Source organism: Gymnogyps californianus, chromosome 26 (assembly GCF_018139145.2).
Source record: "Gymnogyps californianus isolate 813 chromosome 26, ASM1813914v2, whole genome shotgun sequence".
Taxonomy (NCBI): Eukaryota; Metazoa; Chordata; class Aves; order Accipitriformes; family Cathartidae; genus Gymnogyps; species Gymnogyps californianus.
The window spans coordinates 756981-764527 of NC_059496.1; the positions used below are offsets into that span (position 1 = coordinate 756981).

The 7547-nt window shown below is 51.2% G+C and overlaps 1 pseudogene; it reads right to left on the reverse strand.

Annotated features, from left to right (window-relative positions):
- Window positions 1-271: 271 nt before the first annotated feature.
- On the reverse strand, window positions 272-1230 carry LOC127025953 (olfactory receptor 1020-like; annotated as a pseudogene).
- Between the last annotated feature and the right edge of the window lie 6317 nt (window positions 1231-7547).

Here is a 7547-nt window from a genome sequence, read left to right on the forward strand (position 1 = left end):
GGCAGGTGTGGCATTTCAACAGCTCCCACTTACAGGATCACAATTGTGTTGACGCTAAAAGAAGGAAGAAAGCCAGGGAACGTTTTACACTTTTCAACACCAGTCTGTATTTCCTTAAGACACAGATTCCCTTCTCCCCCTTCTCATTCCACAAACAGTCCCAAGATTCTGCACTTCTAAAGATACAGCTGGTACACAAAATATGCGCTTACGAGTGGTCCACACTTCATCAAAAGACATCCACAACCTGTTTATTCCTGGTGGATCTCAACTAGTATGAGCGCTCGATGCAGACCACAGTTTTTCTGAGTGCATTTCCTAGAGCGCCCTTGACCTCCCTGTTCCGCAGGCTGTAGAGGAGTGGATTGACCATGGGTGTGAGGATGGTGTAGAAAAAGGAGAGCGCTTTATTGTGCTGCCTCAGTGAGGCTGTCCTGGGTATCATAGAGACAACGATGAGGGTACCATAGAAAACAGTGACCACGATGAGGTGAGAGGAGCAGGTGGAGAAGGCCTTCTGCCTACCCATGGTGGTTGGGATCCTCAGGATCACAGCTATGATGCAGATATAGGATACCAATGTGAATACAGATGGGAAGACTACATCCAGGAATCAGATGATGAAAGTAACCAGTCTAAGCACCGTGGTGTCACTGCAGGCAAGCTCTAGCAATGGGCAAAATCACAGAAGAAGTGATCAATTGCATTGGGACCACAGAACTGTAACTTGGAAAATTGTCCAGTGACTATGGAGACATTAGTAATCCTGCTAGCCAGGACCCAGCCGCCAGCTGGAGGCAGACCTTCCAGTTCATGAGGCTTGCATAGAGCAGGGGTTGACATATGGCCAAGTACCGATCATAGGACATGGTGGCCAGAAGATAACACTCAGTACCTGCAAAACAGCCAAAGAAAAGAACTGTGTCATGCAGCCTTGAGCAGAAATGCTTCTGTCCCTGGTTAGGAAGCTGGCCAGCAGCCTGGGCAGGATAGTGGAGGTATAGCAGATTTCCACACTGGAGAAATTCCCCAGGAAGACGTACATGGGAGTGTGAAGATGCCGATCTGCCACCACCAGCACACAACAGTGAGGATGTTGCCAAACACGGTCACCATGTAGATCATGAGAGAGAGGAGAAAGAGAGGCATCTGAAGCTTGGGGACATTACTCAGTCCCAGCAGGAGGAACTCCACTGGTGATGTCCGGTTGTCCCATTCCTCTTTCTCCATGAAGTGCTGTAGGACCTTCTTTTTCCCACTTGGCAGGAAGGGAAGCTGAGGAAGGGCATGCGCTTCTGTGTTTGTTGTAAAAAGGAGTTGGGAAGAAATCCCTGCCAGAAACAACATGGAGGTTTTCCCTCATTTGACTGAAATCACACTTGGTTTAGGAGCACTATTCCTAGTGAAAGGGCAGGAACAGGTTCTTCAAGAGGGACTGTGGTGGGTTGACCCTGGCCGGATGCCAGGTGCCCCACCAAAGCCGCTCTATCACTCCCCCTCCTCAACTGGACAGGGGGAGAAAAAAAACGAAAGGCTCATGGGTTGAGATAAGGACAGGGAGATCACTCAGCAATTACCGTCACGGGCAAAACAGACTCGACTTGGGGAAAAATTAGTTTAATTTAATGCTAGTCAAATCGGAGCAGGATAATGAGAAATAAAACAAATCTTAAAACACCTTCCCCCCCACCCCTCCCTTCTTCCCAGCCTTAACTTTACTCCTGATTTCTCTCTACCTCCTCCCCCCGAGCGGCGCAGGGGGACGGGGAATGGGGGTTGGGTCAGTTCATCACACATTGTTTCTCTGCCGCTCCTTCCTCCTCAGGGGGACGACTCCTCACACTCTTCCCTGCTCCAGCGTGGGGTCCCTCCACGGGAGACAGTCCTTCACAAACTTCCTCCAACATGAGTCCTTCCCACGGGCTACAGTTCTTCACAACTGCTCCAGCGTGGGTCCCATCCACAGGGTGCAGTCCTTCAGGAACAGACTGCTCCAGCGTGGGTCCCCCGCGGGTCACAAGTCCTGCCAGCAAACCTGCTCCAGCGTGGGCTCCTCTCTCCACGGGGCCACGGGTCCGTAGGTCCTGCCAGGAGCCTGCTCCAGCGCGGGCTTCCCACGGGGTCACAGCGTCCTTCGGGCATCCCCCTGCTCCGGCATGGGTCCTCCACGGGCTGCAGGTGGATATCTGCTCCACCATGGACCTCCATGGGCTGCAGGGGGACAGCCTGCCTCACCATGGTCTTTACCACGGGCTGCAGGGGAAATCTCTCTCTGCTCCGGCGCCTGGAGCACCTCCTCCCCCTCCTTCTTCCCTGACCTTGGTGTCTGCAGAGTTGTTTCTCTCACATCTTCTCACTCTGCTCTCTCTGGCTGCAACTGCTACTCCCCTGTAACTTTTTTTGCTTTTCTTAAATATGTTATCACAGAGGCGCTACAACTGTTACTGATTGGCTCGGCCTTGGCAAGCGGCGGGTCCGTCTTGGAACCCGCTAGCATTAACTTTATCAGACATAGGGGAAGCTTCTAGCAGCTTCTCACAGAAGCCACCCCTATAGGCCCCCCCGCTACCAAAACCTTGCCACGCAAACCCAATACAGGGCCAAACTGCTTCTTAGAAGAACCTCCTCTGATTAGAGAGACGAGTTGCCGCATTGAGGTGCCTGTTTCTGTGGAATGAAAGAGAATGTTCATTTGCTCACACTAGATTATGACACATGAAGGTATTCCCAGTAGTAGCTGGCATAGGCGTTAGCCATGTCCTACTTTCAAGCAACGGAAAGATGGGCCAGAGAGAAAAGCCCCGTTGTGCAAAAAGCCTTTAGGGGAATGCATTGTGCCATAGATTGTTTCTTCACCCCAAGGAAGAATGGACACTGAACAGGATTAGTGGTCTCAACTCCCTGAAACATTTGCTTTCTGATGAGACAATTCTGTCCTGGACAGTCCATCTCTTTCCACTGACCAAGAGTGGCCAGGAGTTACTAGCTTTGTTGTTGAAGGCACTGCAAAGGGTCTGTTAGACAGGAGACTTACAAGCAGATGTGAACTTGGGAGAGAAGGGCGGGGAAAACTGAATTCCGGAGAAGAGGTACCCAAGCCATCTAAGGCAAATGAAGAAAAGTGATGTTGCATGAGGAGGAGGGGAAAAGGACAGGGGTGATGATCATTTGCTGAACATGTTTTCCTCCTCACTTTCAATTTCTGAGTGCATTTGGGCTACCTCCCTGCAGCAGCACAGCACCTGGACCTCAGCATTGCCATCTGAGTTCTCAGGGCTCCCTGTTCAGCATTGCAATGGAGACACAAGAGTGTCCCGAGGGTGAGTGGGGCTGAGGCAGTGCAGGATCATGATCAAGCACAAGCTTCCAGTCAATGCCTGATATATGCCTGATTGCCTGCTCAGGGAACGTCCGTGGCTGAAAGAGAGAGCACTTTGCCCATGCCTCCTCTTTGGGCTTTCGTAACACTCAGGTCAGACAAAACACTGTCCCTGATCATTCCCTGCCTCAAACTTTATACCTTTACAGTGAGTTGGAGATGGCCAAGGCAGGCACCTAGGCAGCCCAGAGAGTTCCTGGGATGGAGGGGCCCTTCTACTCAGTGATTCACCCCGCCTACACTGGGATGCATTGTTCCTGAAGGTGCTTCCATGGGGAGGGTGCTCCAGATTCACTGCTCTCTGTAAATCACATCCCGTGTGGATGGCTGAGAGAGAACTGTGAGAGAGCTGAGGGATTGAGATCGATCCCTAAGATACAAGCAAGGTGGAGAAAGGGACAGAGAGAGATTAAGAGAGTGGGGAAAATGAGGGACATGTATTGGCACACTGGCCCCAGACACTCTGCCCAAACCTCTTCATGTCCACTGAGGTGTGAGAGTGCCCATTAGCTGATGGCCCACAGCTCTGACTCTGCACTGACAACCATGCTGCCTGTATTTCTGTTCCGCAGTGTTAAGGACGCAGAGAGGGTATCTAGAGGAAAGAGCGAGCTGGAATAAGAAGACATGCAGGATAGGACTGTACCAAGGCACATGGTCTCGCTTCCTAGTTGCCACTGTGCAAAGAGCCCCTGGCACATTAACCACACCTGCCTCAGCAAATCTAGCACCTACCTGTAATGCCCAGCATGACGTGACAACCTTTCCTCTGAGGGTGAATGGAGAATGAAAGGCAAGGTCTGGGTGCCATCCTCTGCCTCTTCCCCGCTCCATCAGCCCCTTTCCAATGTGGCCTGACCCATGACTCAGCCATTGCTCTGCCCTTGCACTCTTCTGTCAGCGTCTCCTTCTGTGAGCCTTCAGCAGCACCTGGATGTCACCAGCTCTGAAGCGCCTCCTGGGTTTATAGAAGAGTCTCCTGAAGGTTGCTCCTGCAGCTCAACACTCTCTTTGTGTCACAGAAAGTGAGCACTGTGCAAGTGAAGCCCTGTGGGGATGAAAGCCCTGAGCTGCCCTCCCCTGGACCTCTATGCTCTTAGAAGACGGAAATGAGCCAGGGGAATGAGCTGTCATCTCTTCAAACTCATGGAGCAGAACTACAATGAGATATGTGCCACAGCTCCTCCTTCCAGACTCCATGAATTAGGTCGGTGGGAGGAAGGAGGCATTTCCTCTAAGCTGAGGAGACTGGCAATGTGGGACAGGATGAATCACCACAGGGGTGCCAGGCTCTGCCCGTTGAGGAGAGAGGAACCCAAACCTTTCCCAGAGGCAAAGGAACCTAACTTGCTGGGGACTAAAGTGAGCTCAGCTACTGATCTAGACTGCCGGTTAGGATTCCACCCTCCTGCAATAGTGCACAGGGTTCTCCTTTGCTCCTGCTTGTCGCAAATGGGCGACTGAGATCGCTTAAAGAACCACTGTATTAGCAAAAGTGGTTTTAATATGATGTTGTAAAAGTGCAGCTTAACAGAGTTCGATGGCAAGGTTCACTCTATTACTGTACGGCACAATCATTTGAGCAATGATCAAAACTACCAAGGCACAAATCCAAGTTACCAAGGCACAAATCCAAGTTACCAAGACAAAATCAAGTTACCATACTACAAGGTTATGGGCAATACCGGTCGCTTACCAAAGATCTGCAGTTGGTAAGAGGTCTCTCTGCCTCGAGGAGCAACCTTGAGAGGCGTCCCAGCTCAAGGGAGATCACTGCCATGCAGGGAGGCTGCTTAGCCGGGAGAGCTCAAAGAAGGCTCACTTAGGCTGTCATATTTATGGAATAAAATGGTTGTCTTGTAGTCAAATTACATGTGATGTGAAAGGTATGCATGAGACTCCTCGTACCCACAACTGTCTTTGTGCCTTGACAAACGAGTCTTGGAAAAGCCACCCGCTATTCATGCGTTAATCACATGATCGATGTTCCAAGCTCACATGCATCGATGCTCACTGTGTCACTCTGCTCCTTTGTGGGTTTTCAGAGAACAGATTGAAACTAGAGGAGTTCTTGGCCCATTTACGGCTCAGGCCTGTACCTCCTTTGGAGCCTGTACCAAACTACCGCTGGTTTGGTTAAGGGGTCGAGTGCATCCATCACAGGCTTTAGGTCAAGGGGAGCAAGAGGACATGATACCTCTCAGCTCTGTTGACTTGCACCTCATGACAAGTGGACTCCTCTGTCTCTCCACCGAAAGCAAAGGGAGAGAGGGACCCTGGGACGTCATTTAGGGTAAGCGACTGCACAGAGCATGGTCTCCAGGAAGTCAGACTTGGTGGTCAGGGCTGGGTCCAGTGGGGTCTTGAGAACCTCGAAGGATGGACATTCCCTAGCCTGCCTGGGCAACTTGGTCCAATGCCTGTCTGTCCTCACGGTCAATGTTCTTCCTGTTCCAGATCAGAATCTCCCCTCTTTCAGGTTGTGATCATGTCTTTTGTCTTCCTGACGTGCGCCTCTCTAAACAGCCCAGCTCTTTCTTTTCAGTAACCTCCTTTAGGTTCTGCAAGGCTGCTAGTGCATTCTTTTGAAGCTGTCTCTTCACCAAGCTAAACAAGAGCCACTTTCCTCAGCTTGTCCTCACAGCTCAGCTACTCTATGGCCCTGACCATCTTAGTGTCTCTGCTGAGTTCATGAAAGTTTATAAGTGTTTTCTTGTACAGGGGTGGTGGGGTGCCAGATGCAGTATTCTGGATATGATCTAATGAGTGCTGGTCTAATGAGTTGTCTATTGCCTACTCTCCTGTTGATACAATCTCAAGTGCTGTTGCCTTCCGTGCTGTCAGGACTCACTGCTGAATCAAGTCAGACCTACTGTTCCCCAAGGTCTGCAGGTCCTTTTCAGCAGGGTTGCTACCCAGTCAGTCAGTCTCCTCTATCTAGCACCATTATAGAGGGTTAGTCTGTCCCATGTTTCCTTCTGTCAGGACAGATCAGGGCATTTCTTTTTGGCCTATTCTACCAACACCAATGGAATTGGCATTGCTGTCTAGCTCCCTTGACATGGCATCTGCCCGTTGAACAAATTGACTGCATCCCTCTGGTTTTGTGTCATCCCAAAACTTGACGAGGTCCATCCTATATACTTCTCAGGTCATTGGTAAAGCTACTGAAGAGGAGAGGTCTCAGAGCAGGCTCCCAAAGAGTTCTGTTTGTAGCTGGCCTTTGGGTAGAGTACGGACCATTCCCCATTACCCTGTGGGACCACTAATCCAGCCAGTTCTTCATCCCATCTTGTATACCATCCAGGCCCTAATGTCCCAGGTTGGATACAAGGACTTCTGAGGACCAGAATGGTCAGAGAGACTCTTTCTCCAGGCCTTCAGGCTGAGGTGACACTGGCTACTGAGGGGTTTACAAGTGGTTTGTCTTCTGTGGAGACCAGTGACGAGTGGTGTTCCTCAGGGGTCGGTATTGGGACCAGTGCTGTTTAACATCTTTGTTGGCGACATGGACAGTGGGATTGAGTGCACCCTCAGCGAGTTTGCCAACGACACCAAGCTGTGTGGTGCAGTCGACACTCTGGAGGGAAGGGATGCCATCCAGAGGGACCTTGACAGGCTTGAGGGGTGGGCCGTGCGAACCTCATGAAGTTCAACAAGGCCAAGTGCAAGGTCCTGCACATGGGTCGGGGCAATCCCAAGCACAAATACAGGCTGGGCGATGAGTGGATTGAGAGCAGGCCTGAGGAGAAGGACTTGGGGTGTTGGTTGATGAGAAGCTCAACATGACCCGGCAATGGGTGCTTGCAGCCCAGAAAGCCAACCGTATCCTGGGTTGCATCAAAAGAAGCATAATCAGCAGGTCGAGGGAGGGGATTCTGCCCCTTTACTCTGCTCTCCTGAGACCGACCTGGAGTACTGCGTTCAGCTCTGGGGCCCACAACAGAAGAAGGACATGGACCTGTTGGGGTCCAGAGGAGGGCCACAAAGATAATCAGTGGGCTGGAGCACCTCTCCTATGAAGACAGGCTGAGAGAGTTGGGGTTGTTCAGCCTGGAGAAGGGAAGGCTCTGGGGAGACCTTACAGCAGCCTTCCAGTAGCTAAAGGGGGCCTACAAGAAAGCTGGAGAGGGCTTTTTACAAGGCCGTGTAGTAATAGGACAAGGCG